The 23,819-nt window shown below is 37.1% G+C and overlaps 1 long non-coding RNA gene across 6 annotated transcripts in view; it reads right to left on the bottom strand.

Annotated features, from left to right (window-relative positions):
• LOC123793671 (uncharacterized) overlaps positions 1–23,819 on the bottom strand; it is a 628,690-nt gene that overhangs the window by 504,944 nt on the left and 99,927 nt on the right. The gene's annotated exons all lie outside the window — the stretch shown is intronic.

The following is a 23,819-nucleotide window of genomic DNA, read 5'->3' as shown; positions in this document are numbered from 1 at the left end:
TTAGTGGAAGAGACCAACTATAAATCCATAAACAAGAAAAAATTGATTTCTGATAGTATGCAGAAAACATTAACCTTATACTAGATCTTCACACTTGACTTCAGCTAATGAAACCACAAATTTTTCCTCATGATTCTTCTGCCACTTGGTTTAAAAAATACTGAGCCTCATATTTTACTATAATAAATTTCTTTAAAAGCTTCTACTTTCTATGAACAAAAGAATCTAGAGAGAGGCCAGATGGATGGTACGATGGTCTTGGATGTCAGTCTGACTAGACTATGGTCTCAGTTATTCAACAAAACACTAATGTAGGTGTTTCTGTAAAAGTATTTATAGATGTGATTAAAGTCCATAAGCAGTTGGCTTTAAGTGAAGGAGATTATTCCAGATAATTTGAGTGCACCTGACTGAACAGTTTAAAGGCCTTCACAGTAGAGCTGAGGCTTCCCTGAAGAAAAGTAAATTTGACATATGGACAACAACCTCAGCCCCTGCTCTTCTTGACAGACTGCCCTATGAATTTCAGATTTGGCTACGCCAGCTAAAACACTGCACAAGCTAATTCCTTGTGATAAATCTCTTTGATGTATATCTCCTACTGGTCTACATCTCTGGTTGAACTCTGACCAAGACAGATTGATTTAGGATGCAATATTTTGGACTCCCATCATAAAAGAACCTGGATCTAAACACAGCCTTGGTTGTATGTTTCCTCAATAAATAAAACATGGTTTGGAGAATGGAGAGAGAGGAGATTTACATTTACTGAGAGCCTACTCAGAACCCAGTATTTCCATATGCATTATCTCTACTCATTTGACCAAACTCTATGCAAGGTTATCTTTAGTATCCCCACTATACGTACAAAGGGACTAAAACCAACAGAAACCATGTCATTTGCATAAGGTCACCCAATTCACAGGCAATCAAAATAGGATTCCAATGTGGATCCATGTAAGACCAACGGCAAAGCTCACCATGATGCTTCCCTAGGAAGATAAACATCTTAAAATCTTGTCAGCTTATACTATAAAGTTTGCAACTGAAACACTACTATGGCACTGGGAAGTAAAGGGTAAATCAGCAAATAATCCAATTTAGTTAAAGGATTGGAAAAAATCTGGAGGATAATCAAATTTTTCCTCAGACATCGACAGAAACATATAAAACTCAATTTTTATAACAGACTATTGAATTTCTCAGAGGGATGCTGAAAAAGATGCCTAAGTGACCCAGAGGGTTCATTTAAGTATCTCCATTATAGGATTTGGGCTTCAGTTTAAAGGGGAAAAAAGTGATTCACATTAAACCAAACAAATCGGGATCTGAAATGTAGCAGTATGCCAATCTGCCACTTAATGGCTTATCCAGAAATACTTCACAGTTACCTTTCTATCCTCAGAGTTGCTTCCTTTAAGAAATTCACCTTGATTATTCTGTGTCTTTAAAGTGCTGAAATTGAACAGTCAAAATCCCAGTTCTATTTAAGCTTGCATCCCTTGGAGCCCAGGGCAACCTGTTACTTAAATATAATGTATGAATTTCACTGTATTTCAATGATTTGGGTGACATTTCCCTGACATTCACAATATGTCTATAAATTAGAAGTGCTATAGTTTTAACACAAAATGAATAAAATGATCAAAAGAATCCTCCGGTTGCTGCCTACCCCTGGAGGAGGGGAAAGCTAATCGCATTGCTATTCTCTGCATATATCAAGCTATACACAGAAGCATGGCCAGAGCACTGATAAATTGCCTTTTCTCATTATATTTTGGTTTACTTTTATGTTTTGTAATTCATGTAATTATTCATTGTCTCCAATCGAAGCATATTATAGAAAACCTTGATTAATCCATTGAAACCCTCAATTTACCATAATTTAGTACCGAGAAATTATTTTCTAAATGTTAAGGCTAAATAGAAGCAAATGAGAACATAACAACCTATATCAAGGTGTTTTGTGGATTTTTTTTTTCTTCTTTTATTTATTTACTTGAAGCACACGATCTCTTACAATAGAGCATGCAAACCCAATCTAAGAAAATTCATACATAAAAGGCCAGGCAGCACCAAATTTGCAGCCAATAGCTCTTTCCAAGTTCTGGCGACTGAGGATTATGCTCTCCAAAGGAAATCTCCATCGTTTCCTGCTATGAACCCAAACATTATATGCAAAAACTCCAACCCCCATGTGATGGTGTTAGAAGGTTTGGGCTTTGGGAGGTAATTAGGTTTAGATGAGGTCACGAGAGTAGAGCCCCATAAGTATCTGTGTCCTGACAGAAGGAAGAGGAGGCTAGAACCCTCTCTTTCTCTCCACCATGTGAGGACACAGCAAGAAAGAGGCAAACCAAGAAAAGAATCTTTACTAGACCATGCTGACACCCTGATCTTGGACTTCCAGGCTCCATCTTGAGAAATAAATTTCTGTTATTAAAGCCAGCCAGTCTGTGGTATTCTGTTACAGCTGCCCAAAATGCAGTCATCTCTGACTGCACAAGGGTTACAAGAATACTCTGGAGCCTACTCCTGAAGAACAAGAGTAAAGGGTAGTAACAGTCACAACTAACACGTGCTTGGCACTGAATGGATATGATGGGCAACCCTATGAAGTAGGTATGAATGTTATCTTCATTTTGCAGGGGATAAAACTGAGATACAAATACTTTTAGGTCCTAAGCTAGCAAGCAGCAGAGCCAGGATTCACCCAGGCAGTTAGCTCTCCAGCAGTACAAGTTTCTTTTCCCTCATTAAATTCTAAATTACTTACAAATTCTGTATCCTTTTAGCAGCTTCAGTACTCAACTCATATCAAATACCTGAGGATTTAAAAATAGATTGAGAATAAAAAAACATATAAACTTGACAGGGTGCTGGAGGAAGGATGTCTGAGAACATATTAAACAGACTAGGGGCACCTGGGTGGCTCAGTCAGTTAACTGATGGCACTTGACTGGTTCAGGTCATGATCTCAGGGTTGTGAGATCAAGCCCCACATCAGGCTCCACGTTGTTTACGGTTGTCTCTCCCCCCTCCCTCGGCGCTCCCCCACCCCTGCTCACATGCTTGCTCTCTCGCTCTCTCTCTCTCAAAAAACTAAAAAATTTTAAAAAAATAAACAGACTATCACAAGACCTAGAATGGAAATAGTCAGCAACCACCAACTACAATCTCTCTCCCATGCACAGACCTCAAGGAAAATATCAAGAAAACAACTACCTCCCCATCTTCAACAGGAATAGAATACACAATCAAACTCAGCTTTTACACCAATAGCAAAACCACTAATTTAATACAACACGGCAACACATTTCTAAAACTCTGTGGCAACAAAAATACAAATAAAAGGGGTATTCTATTTAGTAATCTATTAACTAAAGAATTAGTTACCCAGAACATTTGATTCCATAAGCATTGCAGTGAATCAAGGTTTTAACCAAATTTACTTATGAGCTCTCAGATGTTAGGTGTGGTAGCTGCAGTGTTTGCCTTGGGAGCCGACACACAGGGACATCCATCTACACATTCCTTATGCCTTTGTGAGTCAATGTCACAATGTTATCTTGTCATTTTCACTTTGGGATTTTTTTCTACTACTTCAAGTTAAGAAGGCAAGGCCTGAAACGTGTGTTTTTAAAATACATCCAGGACAACACTTCTATTTTGGAACTCTTTACTGGTTAAATAAAAAACCCTCTAACAGCTGCTAGATAGGAGAGGAATACTAATCATTTCAGAAGCTGAGAAATATATGACGAGCTACTATTTCAGTTCTTGAAAAATAAGCCCATTCAAAGCTAGCTAAGGCTGTGATACCCTAAATGAAATGCTAAACCTGGGCTGCATTTCTTGTCATCGGCAAGAATGAACGTATAAAGTGCCTCGAAGGATGCAATTTTCCTTGAACGTTACTATGGAGCGCCTTCATTTTTGAGGGAAAGATTTCTTCTTGCTTAGATAGTACCTATAGTCTCATTTTGGTGCAATGCCCTCTCAAGTTCTCTAGAATGAATATAAAGTTGTACCTCTAAAGCTCTTCTACACAATGCCCATGCCAGAGAAATCAGATACACTGCTGAAATTCATCACGTACAATCTGAAATACGGGCTGTGCAACCATATCAGCGCATGTTACAACATATATTTCCTTTTTTTTTATGTCCCTCTGAATTTATTTGACAGAATTTCAGATGGAAAATGTGTTTGCCAAAGGGCATGTTGTGTTTGCTTCTTGGACTCAGCAAAGATGCTGAAAGATTCTCACATTTCTTTGCCATTACTTAAACTTCATCTCCTTAGACATCTAGCCACACTCTGCATGCAGCAGCAGGGGGAATTTTTTCCTAAACTGTCCTTTGTCTCAAGTGTTTCTCAAGGCACTTCTAGGCAGGTTTAGACATTTTATTTTTTTTTTTTAAAGAATTTAATGCTTTTATTTATGTATTTGACAGAGATAGAGACAGCCAGCGAGAGAGGGAACACAAGCAGGGGGAGCGGGAGAGGAAGAAGCAGGCTCATAGTGGAGGAGCCTGATGTGGGGCTCGATCCTGTAAATGCCAGAATCACGCCCTGAGCCGAAGGCAGACGCTTAACCGCTGTGCCACCCAGGCGCCCCAGGTTTAGACATTTTAAAGTCACAGCTAGTTTTAAAATACCCTTATAGTAACACCCAAAATGGAAGCAAAAACGCTGGGTTTTTTTAACCTAGTTCATTAGCCACCACACCAGGTTCTTGAACCTCCTAAATATCAACTTTCTTCTATTATTTTTACAAGTATGATTCTGAGACCCTTCAGCACCCTCAAGCTACAAATATTTCTTTTTTCTTACCCACAGGGGAAGGTTAATATCATAAGCATTTGAAAGCTTTAACTTCCTCACTTCCTATTCAATCGTCAACCCTCTGTTACCTTATTCTTTTACCATCCCAATAAAACTATTCTTGTTCTTCTCTTGCCTATGATGGCCTAAGCCAGTGTCATTTTCAAGCTTTGTCACTCAACAGCATTTGATACTGTTAACCAATACCTCCTTCTTTGAATTATCCACTCCTTTTTTCCCCTGACAACACTTCATCCAAAATTTTCTGTTACTACTCCCATAATTCCTTCTCAGCTCTGTCTCCTGACTCCTCTCCTTAACTGGTAGGAGTCCCTGGGCTGAGCTTTGCACTCTCCTCTGATTTGACACACTTGTCCTGAGCAATCTTATTCACATTCAAATCTCCAAAAACTTTTATACATTAATGACTCTAAAATCTATTATCTCCCAACTGGACCCCTTCTTGAACTTCATGCTTACTTTACCAACTGCTTCATGATCATCTCCACCCAGATGTTCCACAGAATCTCAAACTTTACAAGTCTGAAACTGAATCCACCCCTTCCCTTCCCAAAAGCTGGCTCTTCTCTTTTGATTAATACAACAACGATCCACAAAGTCAGAAAGCTGAGATTAATCCCATGCTGCATCTCTACCTCAGTCCCAGGTCCCCATCATTTCTCATCAAAAGACATTAACTATCTTTTTTTTAATGTAAATTCAATTAGCCAACATACAGTAATCATTAGTTTTTTGATGAAGTGTTCAATGATTCATCAGTTGCGTATAACACCCAGTGCACCATGCAATATGTGCCCTCCTTACTACCCATCACCGGCCTATCCCAATCCCCCACCCCCCTCCCCTCTGAAGCCCTCGGTTTGTTTCCCAGAGTCCACAGTCTCCCATGGTTCATTCCCCCTTCTGTTTACCCTCCCCCTTCATTCTTCCCTTCCTTCTCCTACTGATCTTCCTGCTATTTCTTATGTTCCATAAATGAATGAAACCATATGATAATTGTCTTTCTCTGCTTGACTTATTTCACTTAGCATAATCTCCTCCAGTCCCGTCCATGTTGCTGCAAATGTTGGGTAATCGTTCTTTCTGATGGCTGAGTAATATTCCATTGTATATATGGACCACATCTTCTTAATCCAGTCATCTGTTGAAGGGCATCTCGGCTCCTTCCACGATTTAGCTATTGTGGACAATGCTGCTATGAACATTGGGGTGCATATGGCCCTTCTCTTCACTACGTCTGTATCTTTGGGATAAATATCCAGTAGTGCTATTGCTGGATCATAAGGTAGCTCTATTTGTAACTTTTTAAGGGACCTCCACAGTTTTCCAAAGTGGCTGTACCAACTTGCATTCCCACCAACAGTGTAAGAGGGATCCCCTTTCTCACATCCTCTCCAACATTTGTTGTTTCCTGCCTTGTCAATTTTTGCCATTCTAACTGGCATAAGGGGGTATCTCAATGTGGTTTTGATTTGAATTTCCCTGATGGCTAAAGATTTTGAACATTTTTTCATCTGTCTGCTAGCCATTTGTATGTCTTCATTGGAAAAGTGTCTGTTTATATCTTCTGCCCGGAATGGGAGAAGATATTTGCAAATGACACTACAGATAAAAGACTGGTATCCAAGATCTACAAAGAACTTCTCAAACTCAATACACGAGAAACAAATAATCAAATCAAAAAATTAAAGTAAAGTAAAGTAAATGTTATATCTGCAACAAACCCTGGTCTCCTGCCTGCTTCAGAACTTTCTGCCTTTTCTTATACGCTACCTCTTCAGCCTGTAATGTTCCTTCTTATTACCCTAGAAGACTAATTCATTCTTCAAGAATCTACTCAAATGCAACTCTCTTTGAGAGGCCTTTTCTATTCTCTGTAGGAAAAGTTAAGTACTTCCTCTCTCGTGCCTTCTCAGCATCTTGTTTATTCCTCTATTGTAGCATTAATCACTTTGTTGTAACTGCTCTTATAGTGGAAGGCAGGAATGATGGTTTATTCTTCTTTATATCCCCAATGCTCAGAACCATGCCTCTCACATACTAAGAGCTTAATAGATGCCTTGAGAATAGAATGATGCAAGGATCATATAATTCTCTACCCTTCAGGAAATATGCTTGTCTATGTATATATGCATGGTTTACATCTGAAATTCCCATTTTAATCCTAAATGGAGATGAAGCCTAGTGCTCTTGACTTTCCTGATTTTCCTCACACTCACTGTATGGTTGCTTCAGGCATATTTTGGAGGAATGAGAAATTCTAAAAAATCCAGTGTCATGTGCATTCACCTAATCACAAATCATATGCCCTGCCTGTTGAACAGATGATATCACAATGTTAGTATATTAGATTCTGCAGCTGCCAGAGATGTGTGTCTGATTCTTTAGGAATTTCCCTGACAGAAGGCCACTCTCGTGGAAATTTCCTAGAATATGCATTTGTTTTTCAATATAGCCCACCCAAGGCTGACTTCCACAAGAATTGCTAACTCTTCCAATATGTCAAATAAGTTTCTTATACCCTCTCTAATCAATTATCAAGAGGCTCTATGGGTCTCTCAATGACATAATACCCCAAAAAATCGAGCCTATCACCCAGCAAAATCAAACTCACCACTCAACCAGAAGAACGAAGCTCCTTATTATCTTGAAGGGTTTAACCCATCTGCATTAACACTATAAGAGTAAGAACTTTCACATATTTGCCTCGCATCTCCAGGGTAGTACAGTAATAGGTAAAAGTAGCTTCTCATATTATAAGTGGTTTGAAATGAATGAATTTTGAAGTTCCATTTCATAACACTATAAGTGCATTTGTAACCATTCCCACCCACCTGCACCCAAAACACTCTCACGAGAGTTACATACCCAATTTGTTTTTCACATGCACCTGTTTATATGGTTGGGTTGCTTGTTGTTAGAAGGGTTTAACTACCTACCAGGCATAATCAAGAGGAAGGGCTAGGCTATTTGCTACTCCAGAAAACAAGTCTAAACCATGTAGTTTAAACTGGGCTGACCCTACTTACTTAAGACTAAATCTGGCAATGACCCTGATATCTAGCAATATACAATCTGAATCTTTGTCAAAATACTGTGACTTTTATGTGACTCAAGTTGATAGACATGTTCTCCAAAACACAATAAACTTAGTAATTTTGTTGGTGTCCTAAATTTCTGGCTTTTATTAGGCTTATTAACAAAACGTTATATTTGTCAGTCAGTATAAATATATTTTAGATATTCTTTTATATAAATGTTTCATGTTTAACGTGTTTTTGCTTGGTTTCTATATATGCTTTATATTCTATGAGAACTTGTACATTTGGAGTATAGTACTTAAAAAATAATTTATATTTTGCTGTGAGGTTGCACCTATTCAGTGAAAATGCAAAAAGAAAAAAGACCAAAGGCCAGAATATTAAAAACCCAGAAAAGGATCTGTAGTACTAAAGCCAGAATTCACTCTAATTGAACAGAGAGAAACTTAATGCCCATTACAGACAGGAAGCGGGGAACTGGCTAATGAATGTGATTGTGCTTACAACAGACTTCACACTCTCTAACGAACAATTATCTCTTATAGTTCATGCTAGACAAGAACTCCCTTTGCCTTCCAGTGTAACTCCTCCACAGAAGAGTACATTTGTTTTTCTGCCCTTAACCTTTTAAGCCAAATGGATATTAAAGCATTTTAATACTCGCTCTGAAATCAGGCACATTATGTTGCAACAAAACATCTGGGCATTAGTTGCTGTCCTCAAAGATTATTCCAATTCTTTTCTCCTTTCTTTATATCTATTACTTGCTAATGAGTGTGTAAAAGAACTTCCTTCTTTAAAATGGCATTCTGGGGGCGCCTGGGTGGCACAGCGGTTAAGCATCTGCCTTCAGCTCAGGGCGTGATCCCGGTGTTATGGGATCAAGCCCCACATCAGGCTCCTCCGCTATGAGCCTGCTTCTTCCTCTCCCACTCCCCCTGCTTGTGTTCCCTCTCTCGCTGGCTGTCTCTCTCTCTGTCAAATAAATAAATAAAATCTTTAAAAATAAAAAATAAAATAAATAAAATGGCATTCTGAGATTATACATACTGACCCAGTTGAACAGATATGATAAGAACTGCAAACTTCAAATCTTCATTAAGGGAGAAGAAAAGGGGAGAGATAGTATAAGAGGTATGGTTTTAGTTGTTTTAAAAAAGAGAAAAATATTTAAAGGAAAAATGTGAAATGTTAACATTTATTAAATATGGTTAGAAATGACATATTTTTCTGGGGTTTTTTTCTGTATATTTGGAAAACCTCATGACTTAAGATTGGCCAAAAAATCATTCATCTTCAACTAGACAAGCCAAATTGCAATAATAATAATAATATTTAGAATTCCTCACTCTCTAAATGTCCACTGTTCTTGCTTTGTCAATCCCTGTCCCTAATGAAACTTTACCGGTTTTTCCTAGTCCTGCTTCCAGACTGCCCAGTTACTGTACAATGCCATGAACTGCTGACTACCTTACAAATTCACTCCAACCAATCTAAGACACTGTTACTCAAAAATTTGCCATCCCTCTACTTTAATCTACCATTATATTACCCTCGTGGACTATCCCAAGCCCTTTCTCCTTTGCTCAGACCTCAACATGCTTACCACATTTCCTGAAAGATCTTTGCAAAACTTGACCTTTCCTAGGCTTCTAAGCTTTAAGATGTCTTTTCAGGGTAAGTACCTTCCATTCATACATTCTATTGCTGTCATATTTTTCCAAGAATTCCAGATATAGTACATTTTTTTGCTTTGTTTTTTGATGGTTTTGAATAGACTCTAATTTATTTTTTTAAGTTTTTAATTCCAGTTAGTTAACATACAGTCCTATATTTGTTTCAGGTATATAACATAGTGATTCAACACTTCCATACATCACCCAGTGCTCATCACAACAAACGCACTCCTCAATCCCCATGACCTATTTAACCCAACTCCCCCCCCCCACCTCTTCTCTGGTAACTATCAGTTTGTTCTCTATAATTAAGTCTGTTTTTTATTTCTCTCTCTCTTTTTTTTTCCTTTTGTTCATTTGTTTTGTTTCTTAAATTCCCCATATGAGTGAAATCATAGGTATTTGTCTTTCTCTGACTTATCTCGCTTAGCATTATATACTCTAGCTCCATCCATGATGTCCCAAATGGCAGGATTCCATTCTTTTTTACCACTGAGTAATATTCTATCATATACATTTTTACCACATCTTCTTTATCCATTCATCTATTGATGGACACATGGGCTGCTTCCATGATTTGGCTATTATAAATAAGGCTGCAATAAATATAGGGGTGCATGTAACCCTTTGAATTAGTGTTTTTGTATTCTTTGGGTAAATACCTAGTAGTGCAATTACTGTGTCACAGGGTACATCTATTTTAAATTTTTGAGGAAGTTCCATATTGTCTTCCACAATGGTTGCATCCGTTTGCATTTCCACCAATTCCCAACCTTTTTCTCCACATCCTCACCAATGCCTGTTGTTTCGTATGTTACTGACTGTAGCCATTTTGACAGGTGTGAGGTAATATCTCACTATAGCTTTGATTTGCATTTCCTGGTGGTACGTGATGATGAGCATCTTTTCATGTGTCTTTTGGCCATCTGTATGTGTTCTTTGGAGAAATGTCTGTTCATGTCTTCTGTCCATTTGTTAAATTAGATTATTTGGTTTTGGGGTATTCAGTTTTCTAAGTCCTTTATATAATTTGGATACTAACACTTTATCAGATATGTCATTTGTAAATATCTTTTCCCTTTCCATAAGCTGCCTTTTAGTTTTGTTGATTCTTTCCTTCACTGTGCAAAGCTTTTCATTTTGATGAAGTCCCAATAATTTATTTTTGCTTTTTTTCCCTTGCCTCAAGAGATATATCTAGAAAAAAGTTACTATGGCCAATGTCAGAGAGATTACTGCCTGTATTCTCTTCTAGGATATTTATGGTTTCAGGTCTCACATGTAGGTCTTTAATCCATTTTGAATTTAGTTTTGTGTATGGTGTAAGAAAGTAGTCCAGTTTCATTCTTTTGCATGTTGCTGTCTAGTTTTCCCAACACCATTTCTTGAAGAGACTGTCCTTTTTCCCACTGGATATTCTTTCCTGCTTTGTTGAAAATTAATTGACAATATAGTTGTAGGTTTATTTCCAGGTTTTCTATTGTTTCATTGATCTATGTGTCTATTTTTGTACCAGTACCATACTGTTTTGATGACTATAGCTTTGTAATGTAACTTGAAGTACAGAATTGTGATGCCTCCAGCTTGTTTTTCTTTTTCAAGATTGCTTTGGCTATTCAGGGTCTTTTGGGGTTCCATACAAATTTTAGGATTGTTTGTTCTAGCTCTGTGAATAATGTTGTTGGTATTTTGATAGGGATTGCACTAAATGTGTAGATTGTGTTGGGTATATAGACATTTTAACAATACTTGTTCTTGCAATCCATGAGCATGGAATGTCTTTCCATTTCTTTGTGTGGTCTTGAATTTCTTTCATCAGTGTTTTATAATTTTCAGAGTACAGGTCTTTCACCTCTTTGGTTAGGTTTGTTCCTAGGTATCTTATTATTTTTGGTGTGGTTGTAAATGGGATTGTTTTCTTAATTTCTCTTTCTGCTGTTTCATTATTTGTGTATAGAAATTCAACAGATTTCTGTATAATGATTTTGTATCTTGCGACCTTACTGAATTCATTTATTTTATTATTTTTTTCTTTAAATTCAGTTTAATTAACATATAGTATATTATTAGTTTCAGAGGTAGAACTTAGTGATTCATCAGTTGCACATAACGTCCAGTGGTCATTCCATCAGGTGCCCTCCTTAATGCCCACCATCCAGTTACCCCATCCCCCCACCCATCTCCCCTCCAGAAACCCTTAGTTTTGTTTCCTCTGATTAAGAGTCTCTTATGGTTTGTCTCCCTCTCTGTTTTCATCTTATTTTTCCTTCCCTCCCCCTATGTTCACCTGTTTTGTTTCTTAAATTCCTTTATCAGTTCTAGCAGTGTTTTGGTGGAGTCTTTTGAGTTTTTTATATATAGTATCATGTTATCTGCAAATAGTAAAAGTTTTACTTCTTCCTTTCTGATTTGGATGCCTTTAATTTCTTTGTGTTTTCTGATTGCTGTGGCTAGAACTTCCAGTACTGTGTTGAATCAAAGTGGTGAGAATGGACATCCTTGTCTTCTTCCTGACCTTATGGGAAAAGCTCTCAGTTTTTCCCCATTAAGGATGATGTTAGCTCTGGATTTTTCATAGACGGCCTTAATTATGATGAGTACCTTCCCTCTAAACCTACTTTGTTGAGGATTTTTATCACCAATGGATGTTGTACTTGTCAAATACTTTTGGGCATCTATGGATATGATCATTTGGTTCTTTCTATTATTATGTGATGTATCGCATTAATTGATTTGCAAATATTGAACTACTCTTGCAACCCAGGAATAAATTTCATTTGGTTGTGGTGAATGATATTTTTAGTGAATTGTTGAATTTAGTTTGTTAGTATTTTGTTGTAGATTTTGAATTATATTTTTAATGAATTGTTGAATTTGGTTTGTTAGTATTTTGTTGTAGATTTTGTATTCATCAGGGATACTGGCCTGCAGTTCTTTTTTTTTTTTTTTTTTTTTTTTTTTTTTTGTGGTGTTTTTATCTGGATTTGGAATCAAAATAATGCTGGCCTCATAGAAATAATTTGGAAGTTTTTCTTCCTTCTCTATTTTTTTGAATAGTTTGAGAAGAATAGGTATTAACTCTTCTTTAAATGTTTGACAGCATTTGCCTGAAAGCCATCTGGTCCTATTGGACTGTTGTTTCTTGGGAGTTTGTTGATGACTGATTCGATTTGATTGCTGATTATCTGTCTGTTCAAGTTTTCTATTTCTTCTTGTTTCATTTTTGGAGGTTTATATGTTCCTAGGAATTTATCCACTTATTCTAGGTTGTCCAATTTGTTGGCATATAGTTTTTCATAATATTCTCTTATGATTATATTTCTGTGGTAGGTATTGATTATTTCTTCTCTCTCATTTGTGATTTTATTTATTTGAGTCATTTTTTCTTTATAAGCCTGGCTAGGGGGTTATCAATTTTATTGATTTTTTTTTCAAAGACTCAGCTCCTGGTTTCATTGATCTGTTCTATTTTTTTAAGCTTCTATATCATTTTTTTCTGTTCTAATATTTATTACTTCCTTCCTTCTGCTGGTTTTAGGTTTTGTTCTTTTTCTAGCTCCTTTAGGCATAAGGTTAAGCTGTTTGTTGATATTTTTCTTGCTTTTTGAGGTAGCCCTATATTGCTATAAACTTCCTTCTTAGAACAGCTTTTGCTGCATACCAAACATTTAGAACTGTTGTTTTCATATTCACTTGTTTCCATGTACTTTTTTATTTCTTCTTTGATTTCTTGATTGATCCAGTCATTGTTTGGTAGCATGCTATTTAACCTCCATGTATTTTTGTGTTTCCAGATTTTTCTTTATGCTTGATTTCTAGTTTCATAGCATTGTGGCTGGAAAAGATGCATAGTATGACTTCAATCTTCTTGAATTGGTTGAGGCTGGTTTCATGGGCTAATATGTGATCTATTCTGGAGAATGTTCCATCTACACTTGAAAAGACTGTGTATTCTGCTGTCTTAGGATGGAATGTTCTGAATATATTCATTCAGTCCATCTGTTCCAGTGTATCATTCAAAGTCTTATTTCCTTGTTGATTTTCTGTTTAGATAATCTGTCCATCTCCAAAATAAATAAATCTAAAAATAAATAAATAAAATGAGTCTTTTATAGGCAGCATATGGATGGTTCTTGCTTTTTTTATCCATTCTGTCAGCCGATTTCTTTTGATTGGAGCATTTAGTCCATTTACATTCAAAGTAATTATTGATAGACATGTATTTATTGCCAAATTATTACTTGGCTTGTGGTTGTTTCTGAAAATTTTCTCTTAGCCTTTCTTGTCTTTCTCTCTTTTGTGTTTTACTGAATTCATTTAGTGATATGTTTGGATTTCTCTCTCTTTATTCTTTACATGTTTATTAGTGGCCTTTGATATACGGTTATCATTTGGTTTATACATTACCTCTGCATATAGCAGTCTATATTAAGTAGATGATTATTTATTCTCATCTCCTCCCCATGTTTTAGGTATATGTTGTTATATTTTATATCATTTTTTGTGAGTTAACTGATTTTTTACAGAAATATGTTTACTGCTTTTGTGTTTCCTATGTTTATACTGTTACTTTTGCTTACTCCTTTCCACTCAGAGTCCCCTTTTACATTTCTTACAGGGCTGGTTTAGTGTTCATGAACTCCTCTCTCTCCCTCTCCCTCTATCCCCTCTCTCCCATCCCTCTCTAAAAAAAAGAAAAAAGAAAAAAATTCAAACCAGACAAGAACAAAACTCTTTCTTTGGCAAAGGGTTATCAGCAAAAAACTGGACATTTATATCAAACACCACTGTCCCACTTTGTACTTTGTGGTATTGAATTGCATGAACTGAAATAGTTATCCTTCCAGACTGCAGAATTAGGCATTGTCCACAAATTCTTTCATTGCTTATTAAAGTTTTGAATTAGAGATCTCATCATATTGTTATAGATAGAGAACTGGATTGATATGAGCCTCAAGATCCTTAAAATCAACATTCTGGTGATGAGAGTGGGTGAAAACCTTTACTCAAGTCTGTTTTAATAAGGTGTATTTCTGCCCAAGTGAGTATACTTTATAAGACATGATTTGATCCTAGAAGGTGAGCCAGAGTCAGCTACTAGTAATTCACTGGTAAACACAGTAAGTCTGGTGATGGAAGATTCAGGGTAGTCTAGAGAAAAGCTGAAGATCAATAACCAGAGAAAATAGATGACTGTGGGGAGTAAGTAGGTGGGAAGCAGACTCAAGTATGAACCAGGAATGGAGTCAGCCTGCTTGCCTTTGCTCCCAAGCTACTTGATCAGAGAACAGCCAGCCAAGCTAGACATCCATGCACAGCAGCTCTGTCTCCTGTCCTTCCCTCAACAAATTAGAATTTCCAAGAAGACCTTTCTCAGCTATCTCACCAATGTAACTGTATATTTATCCCTTAAAATGTGGTACATAGTATCCTTGGCATGCCTACCCTGAAAACAAAGTTAAGAGTTTCAAGCCTTCTCAGTGCATCCAGTTTACAACCACATTTTTCTTTGACAAAAGACAAACATTGCTGAGGCATTTAAGTACTTCCAGTGGCATTGGATCCATCATCAAAAGGATGCTTTCCAGACTGCCAAGCACTTATTGATTTCTAGGCCTATGTAGTATATGATAAAAGACTCTTCTTTCCACAGACAGTTTGCCTCATTGTGTTCGAACAGTTCTCAGCTGTTTAATGCTAGATGAGTAGCTGCATGTAACTGGTCAGGACTTCTGATTTGCCCTCTGGATGTGAAATGGTTGGTCAGGAGAAAACTTGTCTCAGAAACGTGGTGTCAGAAGTTGCATAATGAGGGTGCCTGGGTGGCTCAGTTAAGCATCTGCCTTCTGCTCAGGTCCTGATCCCAGGGTCCTGGGATCGAGCCCTGCATCAGGCTCCCTGCTCAGCGGAGAGCCTGCTTCTCCCTCTCCCTCTGCTGCTCTCCCTGCTTGTGTTCTCTCTCTCTCTGTCAAATAAATAAATAAAAATCCCAAAAAAAAAAAAAAAAAAAAAAAGTTGTGTAATGCCTCAAAGGTATCCTAACTATAGCCATGCCAAGCTAAAACCGTATCATATTCTAACAGAATCTATATGAGCTTCATGTTTGTTCCCTCCCTGCTCCTGTCCAGAATCAACTGCTGCTCATTTTGGCCCCCAACCTGGTTTTGCTACCAGGACTTTTGATCTATTCTCATCCTATTTCACTTCTCATTCCTAACTCAGCTGTTCCCCTTGTAACTGGACACAATTCTGTCCAAACTCAGCCCTGCCCATACCGCTTTACTGAAACTTCTCATCTCAAAGGTCACCGATTATATCTTTATGCCAAATATAACAAGTTTTCTGTAGTTCTTAGTATACCTGTTTGCAGGTTGACACTGATGAGATTTCCTCCTTCATTAAACTATTTTCATTGCATTGCTCCTCTCTTTTTTTTTTTTTTTCCTACCTCTTATTTTTCCTGCTTATTTTTCTCCTCTGTGTGTTCCTCTGATTATCAATTAAATGTCTTCCCAAGAGCTCCAACCTCAATCCTCACCCTGTGACCCTTGGGGTTTGGCACCCATGCCTATGACATCGGCTTTACAGCATAACTCTAGTTTATATCTCTTGCTCAAAACATTCAGCTGAGTTGCCTAATAGACATTTCTTCTTGGATAACCAGTGAGAATCTCAACTTCCACATGCCAAAGTCTGAAATATCTGTTTCCCCAAATCAGATCTCACTTCTGTATCCTCACTGAATGACCACATTAAGGACTCAAATATCCAAACCAAACACTGAGAGTTTATATCTTTCTGCCACTTACTTCATCAATCAGGGTCCAGGTCCCAAACGGTCTGCCTTCTTAATTATTCTTGAATCTATCTTTTCCTCTTATCAGACACCTTAGCTTAGGCTTTCATCTTCTTTCCCCGATTTCAGCAGTGGCCTCTAACAGACTTCCCTTCTTCAATCTTACCTTCTTCAAATCCAGTTTCCATTCCTCTACCAAAATAATCTTCCTAAAATACAAATTTTATCAAGTTAATCCCTTACATAAAATCCTACAACAGTTCCCTATAGCTTTCAGGAAGTGGTTGAAAGTCCTCTGAACCCAAGACTCATAATTATTTATTCCTGCCTACTTTTCTCATTCCATCTTCAAGAATTCCCTAAATATGCTCCTCTCTCCAGCTATACAGATTATTTGTAAATCTCTGAATGTGTCTTTAAATCTCTACCAAGAATGGACTCTCCCAACCCACAACACTCTTCTTTTATAGCTACTTCCTACTTATCTTCAAAACACTACTCAGATGTCACCATTTCCAGGAAATCATTTCTAATTTATCCCTCCACTTCCAGGTCTGATTTAGTTCCCTTTTCTGTGCTCCTCTATCAGAACACTTATGATTCCATTGTACTAGACTATGAGGTCCCTAAAAACAGGAATTTATTCATTAATCCATTCCTAGCATTCAATATAATGTCTGGGGTGGAACAGGCATTTAATTAATATATTTTCAAAAGGAAAGGGAAAGAGGAGAGAAAGGGGGGAGGGTAGATAAGTTTGAAAACCTATCATAGAAACTGGATGGTTTCCATTGATTAATGGAAGTCAAATATAGCTAGCTGGAGAGTTAGTGGCCTAACAACTGTGCCCCATCTAACTTAAGCAAATTCTGGAGCTGCTAGACATCAACTTATAAAATGAAACCTAACCTCTAGAAAATCAATCTAGAAAAATAATCAATCCCTTTAAGCACCATTTGATAAAAATGGCCTCAAGGTAGCCCAAGTCCTGGGGCGCCTGGGTTCCTCGGTCATTAAGCATCTGCCTTTGGCTCAGGGCATGATCCCAGAGTCCTGGGCTCGAGCCCCACATCAGGCTCCTCCGCTGGGAGCCTGCTTCTTCCTCTCCCACTCCCCCTGCCTGTGTTCCCTCTCTCGCTGGCTGTCTGTCAAATAAATAAAAATAAAACCTTTAAAAAAAAAAAGAAAAAAGGTAGCCCAAGTCCTGTTCTAGCCACATCACCTTATAAGAGACTACTAACAATAAGAAAATCAGTACTAACATAATAAAAAATTTAAAAAAAAATCAGCAACCAAAAGGGCCTGATGACAGGCCTTAGAATTTAAATAAAAGCAGGACTGTAATGGAAATTCCTGGGGTCATTTTATCCAAATTAATTCCAAAGTTAAATCTGTCTCAATTTTTACTAATACTACAGATGGACAGTCTAAATTTATTGTGGTAACTATTATCAGTTATCTTTGAAGGATTATTTGTATGAATGTATGTGTTTCTGCATCTGTATGTCTGGTTATTACTAGACGATGTCTATTAATTATAGAGTCATTCAGGATCGATGATTAATAGATATTGAAAATTAAATAATGTTCCCTTTTGTAGTTTGTCCTAAACCTTCCTTGCCAAGGCTTTGCCTGTATAGAAATAATACCTGCCTTTTTATTTCATTCCCAAATTCTAACCTAATAGACTGTCCTGAATTCCTTGCCAGTAACTCAACACAACCAAAAAGGCACTCATCTTTCTCCTCTTCCTTAAATAGACTTCACCAACTGATTCCTCTAATTCTACTATGTTAACCTTCTTATAAGCCCGTTTCCAAATGCTAAAATTGTTTTTAAATTCTCCCTTTGCAACACATATATATGTGTGTATAGATACACATATATGTACGTGCACATTCAACCAAATACCCAGCCCTATGAAATATAATTCTAAAATTCATCTTAAATTTGTCACATTCTTTATTTCCATTGATGTCATCAGAATTCAAGTCTGTTTCTAATCTATACAATGTTTTCTCCTCCATACTATTCTCTAATAGTATAATCTATGCCACTTTCTAATCTATACTACTGCAATGGCTTCCTAACTTCTAACCTCTGTCCTTTTCTATTTCATTCAAAGCTACACATTGCCAAAACAATCTTCTCAAGTCTGTGCTTACAAAGTGCAGTTCTAACTGTGTTACTCCATGACACCTGTAAGAAGATCAAAAGAAGATAAAATTTCACTATTCAAAATAATTTTGAGACTCACAACTGTTTATTTAGTAAAACCCAAGTGCCTTGTCATGGCATTCAAGGATTACAGGATCATAAAATTATTAAAAAGGAACTTAAATAGCATCTAACAGAAAGCTCTCCAAGCCCTCTCACCAAGTACCCTCTCCTGTCTCACCTTTTCACTATGTTTAACATGCCTTACATCCCAGTCAGATTAAAATGATTACTGTTCATTTGACATTTATGCCTCCGTGACTATTCTCAAATTCTCAAATCATTTCCTCTGCCTGGAGTCCCTTTCCCTGAAATCTGTCAAAATGTACTCATCTTTCCCAGTCCCAGGTCAAATGCCCCCTCTTTCATGAATGGTTCCCTGATCCTTGCAAATTAAAAACAATCTCTCCTCTACAGATGGCCAACAGACACATGAATAGATGCTCAACATCACTCATCATCAAAAGTACAATGAGATATCACCTCATACCTGTCAGAATGGCTAAAATCAAAAATACAAGAAGCAACAAATGTTTGCAAGGATGTGGAGAAAAAGGAACCCTCGTGCACTGTTGGTTGGAATGCAAACTGGTGCTGCCACTGTGGAAAATAATAATACCAACAATAGAATTACCATATGATCCAGTAATTCCACTACTGGGTATTTTCCCAAAGAAAACAAAAACACTAATTCAAAAAGATATATGCATTGCTATGTTTATTGCAGCATTATTTAAAATAGCCAAACTATGGAAGCAGCCCAAGTGTCCACTAACAGATGAATGGATAAAGAAGACGTGGTATAGAATATATATACTATATATAGACATATATATATAGTAATACATACACATGTACACACCCACACACAATGGCATATTACTCAACCATTCAAAAGAACGAAATCTTGCCATTCACAAGATCTAGAAGGTATAAAGTTATAATGCTAAGTGAAATAAGTAAGTCAGAGAAAGACAAATACCATATGATTTCACTCATATGTGGAATATAAGAAACAAAACAAATGAACAAAGGAAAAAAGAGACAAACCAAAAAATAGACTCTTAACTATAGAAAACAGAGGTAGTTACCAGAGGGGAGGTCAGTGGGTGGGGATGGGTGAAACAAGTGAAGGGAACTGAGAATATACTAATCATGACGAGCATTGAGTAATGTATAGAATTGTTGAATCACTATATTATACACCTGAAACTAATATAACACTGTATGTTAACTATACTGGATTTTAAAAAATCACCTCTCCTCTCAACTTTCACAACTCTATTTAAATATTTTCTTAAGGCATTAGAACATTCTACCCTATATTATAAATATCATGAATATCTCCCATCACTATCATTTGGCTGTGAACTCCCAAAGGGTAGGGACTTCAGTTTATTTATTTGTATCCCCTCTGAATATTTTTCCTACCCTTTAAGAAGAAGAAATTACTATTTATATGCTGTTGTTTCCTGTTTAAAAAAAAGAATGAAAGTGTTGATAGAAGGGAAATTATAATATTGCAAACGAGATTTCACATTTTAATTACCGACCACTAGCACTATTGGGGGGAAGAATTGAACCCTAGATCCACATCAAGTAGGAAACAATACCAGATTATTAAACAACTTTATTCAATAAAAATTCACAAAACATCTACTATGCGTGAAAGGCATTATGCCAGTTGTGCAGAAAATACAAAGATACAACCCTATTCATTAATAAAAATATAGACTAACAAGATAATACAAAATTTGACATAACTATAATACCAGTGTAAGTGCTATATGAGGAAAAAACTGCTGTGGAGATGTAATTATGTGCAAAACTCGGGGGGAACCTCTACAGCAAAGTCAGAAGCACAGGGACTTGGAAGTCATTCAGGATGGTTTGGATCCTGGTTGACTTCTTATAAGTAGGGCAGCTGTTGGCAAAACATTTAACTGCTCTAGGTCTCAGATTTCTCATCTGTAAAATGGTAATAATACCCACATTTGGCTAACATGCCTAAAACAGAGTAAGCGCTCAAAAAATGCCATCTTCCCTCCTCCATTTCCTACTACCGTAAAAAGAGTCACAGCCTTCTTAACCCTACAGTTCTGGGTTGACTAGGGCAAAGTATCAAATTTGAACTGATTTGCATCCTCTCCTCACATTTCAAAACGACATCGCTAGGAGAAGGTAAAATGAAATCAGCAGTAATTAAAGCCAGAGTTCTGGGGCTGTCGAATTACTGAAATAGCTAGGGTCGAATTACTGAAAAGACTGCAAATCTCTTTTCATAGATGATGATTTCAGCTTGGAGTAGTAAAATCAAGTGCCATTAATCTAGCATATCAGAGTCAGTTCTATTCAGTTTCTCATGATGATTAATAATTGAGGCCATATCTCACAGTTACAAATATGCTTCAACCCTGAAATGTTCCCAATAAATTTACCATCTTTCTCAAATGGATGTTTTACTGTCAGAACATAGTTTCTTATTCCTGTTATACTGGCATTGAGCAATACAGGCTTAAACAAGTCCAGTAAAAGCACCAAAATAGCTCTTTTATAAGGCTTTAGCATGCCATCATTAGGAAAGTCCATTTTTAGTAAGAAGTATAAGTCTTCCTGCTTCCAGCTTCCCAGCTTCTCTGGACCCCTTTACTGATACAGACTTTTCCAAGTGGAAGAGAACCAGGCATTCCCCAGACTGTTAACATTACAAACCCAGGTTGACACCAAACTCAGTTACAAACTTAACTACCTTTTCAAGTCTGTTGTTTTTATCAATCCCCTGGCCTTAAGATCTACAGTAACCCTAACCCAGGCTGGATTCTGAGTGAGCACCAAAGAGCTATTGGGAAACCATTGTTCCTCCAGTAGAAAAAAAAAAAAAAAAAAAAGACAGGAAACCTGGATTCCAGATCTTAATTTGGGCTCAACTCCTGATTACCCACTGTCAAAGTACCAACTCAATTTGATTCAACATTCATTTATCAAACTCCTGTATATGCCAGGACTCTGCTAAGTATTAAGTATAAAAAAAACAAATAAGATCAGGTATGATTTTGAATTGTTTTAAAACTGAATGTTTGCAAAACAAAAGAAGACAAGTTATGTTACAGACTTTCTTTTTAAAGTAAAATAAAATAAGACTTCACATCAAGGTGAATAGTAGTTTCAGAGAGGTCGTCAAGGAAAAAACCCTGAGAAAGAAGGCCTGTGCTCTCTGCCCTTGTTGTCCAGACCTATGAGCCAGGTCACCCACTTGAGCTCATCACCATCTTTTATTATCTGGGCAGCGCTCTCCTATGCCCTTCTCCAAACATAATATAACAATGTGGTCCCTGCCCTTGAGGCTAACAATTCACGTTTGAGAGACAGCTTGTTCTGACACACTCCTAAATAAGCTTCAAATGTACAAGAGAGAAGCCAGATCAAATCTATGGAAACAGCATCAAGCACGTAGTAAATCTATGATGACTAACTGACCTAACTTACGACCTATAGAAATCATTTTTCTTCCAAAGATAACTAATGTACTTGTAGCCACCACTGTGCCAAAACAAGCTGTTTGATAAATCAATTTATTCCAAACTGATTTTTGGTCCAAACATTATGTGATTTTAAATAACTAAAAAATATCCCTAGTCTGTAAGATAACTTACATATTTTTAGGTGAGACTTGCACACCATCTTAAAAATACTTTCATATGATGGTAGGGACATTTTAATCTTATAATTTCACAATACTGATGAGGTGACCAGAATCACTCCAAAGTGTTGCAGAAAAACAGGAGAGAGCCATTGCTTGAGGACTTTAGTTAAAGGCAGATAATACTACCGATTACACCCAGTGCTATTACACACATACATTGAATTAAGTAAGAAACTTGAACCAGGGAGAGAATTCTAGGTCTGGCTTCTAGTTTCCTAGTCTTCAATGTAGAACTTATAACGCTTGACAGTGTCAATTCATTTTCCAACCTGAAGTTAGATTATAAGAAAAGCATTAATCCAAAATATGGAATCATACTTGGGTTACTGTATCATCATTACAAGTTGCTCAAAGGTGCTTCCTGACCCACAAGCCGCAACCACAATTATGCACTGGGGGAAAAGAATTCTCTGCTGTGAAAGCCTCTCGTGGAAGTCATCTTCTACATCCCATTTTCTTCTAGCAATTTTAAGTAACAAAGCCAAACCTTTCTGCAAGATTGTGGAGTGTGGACTCTGTACCCAGAAGATGGGGGGGGGGGGGTGTAGCTCCAGCTCTACCACTTCCTAGGTGTGAGACATGGGACAACAGATGGGACTAGCTAAAGGACTCTCTGTGCCTTAGTTTTCTCATCTCCCAAATAATAATAATAGCATACACCTAGATTGTCATAAAACATATATACATTGTTATATGTAAATCACTTAAATCACTGTTTAGTACAATTGTAAATGCTCAGTAAATGTGTTGGAAACATGAATATTGTGGTAGGGAGTGATATGGATGAATATTCACATATATCAGCTGTCCCCATCTCACAAACACACATTACTAGATAATGACTTCACCTCCAGTTTAGGACTGCTACAAAAATATTAAAAGCATGGATTATTGTTCAGGAAGTTACTTGTCCTAGTAAAAATGTATTATAGACAACAAAGTACACATATACGGATACGTGATCATTTCATTTCTGAATTCTATCTAAGAGGTTAGCAAAGAGCATATTAGCTAAAATTGTGAAGTTAGGAGGCAGAGAAAGTAACCAAAAATAAATCATCTATAATTCTATGACGGACTGGGGCCCTGAGAACAGAGAAGATGGGATGCCACAGGACTGATGAGGAACCTACCCAATCTGATTGTAAAGTGTGATAGCTGAGATCCATATTCTAAACTTATGACTATTGATTTCCATGTCATAAAGCCACCTTTTTATATAAATAAAAGCTGTAAACAAGTCATGCCAAGAGGTACCAAGTACAGTTCACCTTCTACCTTGGTTTTCATGAAGGGAACCCCCATAATCCATTTGCTGAATCCACTTACTCTGAAATCCCATCATATCCTCTATCATTTGAGTGTTTAGGCTTAAAGATGAAAAGTGAGTGAAACAGTAAAACTGGTAGTTCAACTCCACTAGCCTGTTGGTAAAACAGTAGGGACAGTCAGTGAGTTACCACTAAGGGAGAGTTAATAAGCCTTTGGAAAAAGAAGAGGAGAGGAGAGGAGAGGAGAGGAGAGGAGAGGAGAGGAGA

Source organism: Ursus americanus, chromosome 35 (assembly GCF_024610735.1).
Source record: "Ursus americanus isolate L20-20 chromosome 35, mUrsAme1.1.p, whole genome shotgun sequence".
Classification (NCBI taxonomy): domain Eukaryota; kingdom Metazoa; phylum Chordata; class Mammalia; order Carnivora; family Ursidae; genus Ursus; species Ursus americanus.
This window is presented reverse-complemented; position numbering and strand designations above follow the sequence as displayed.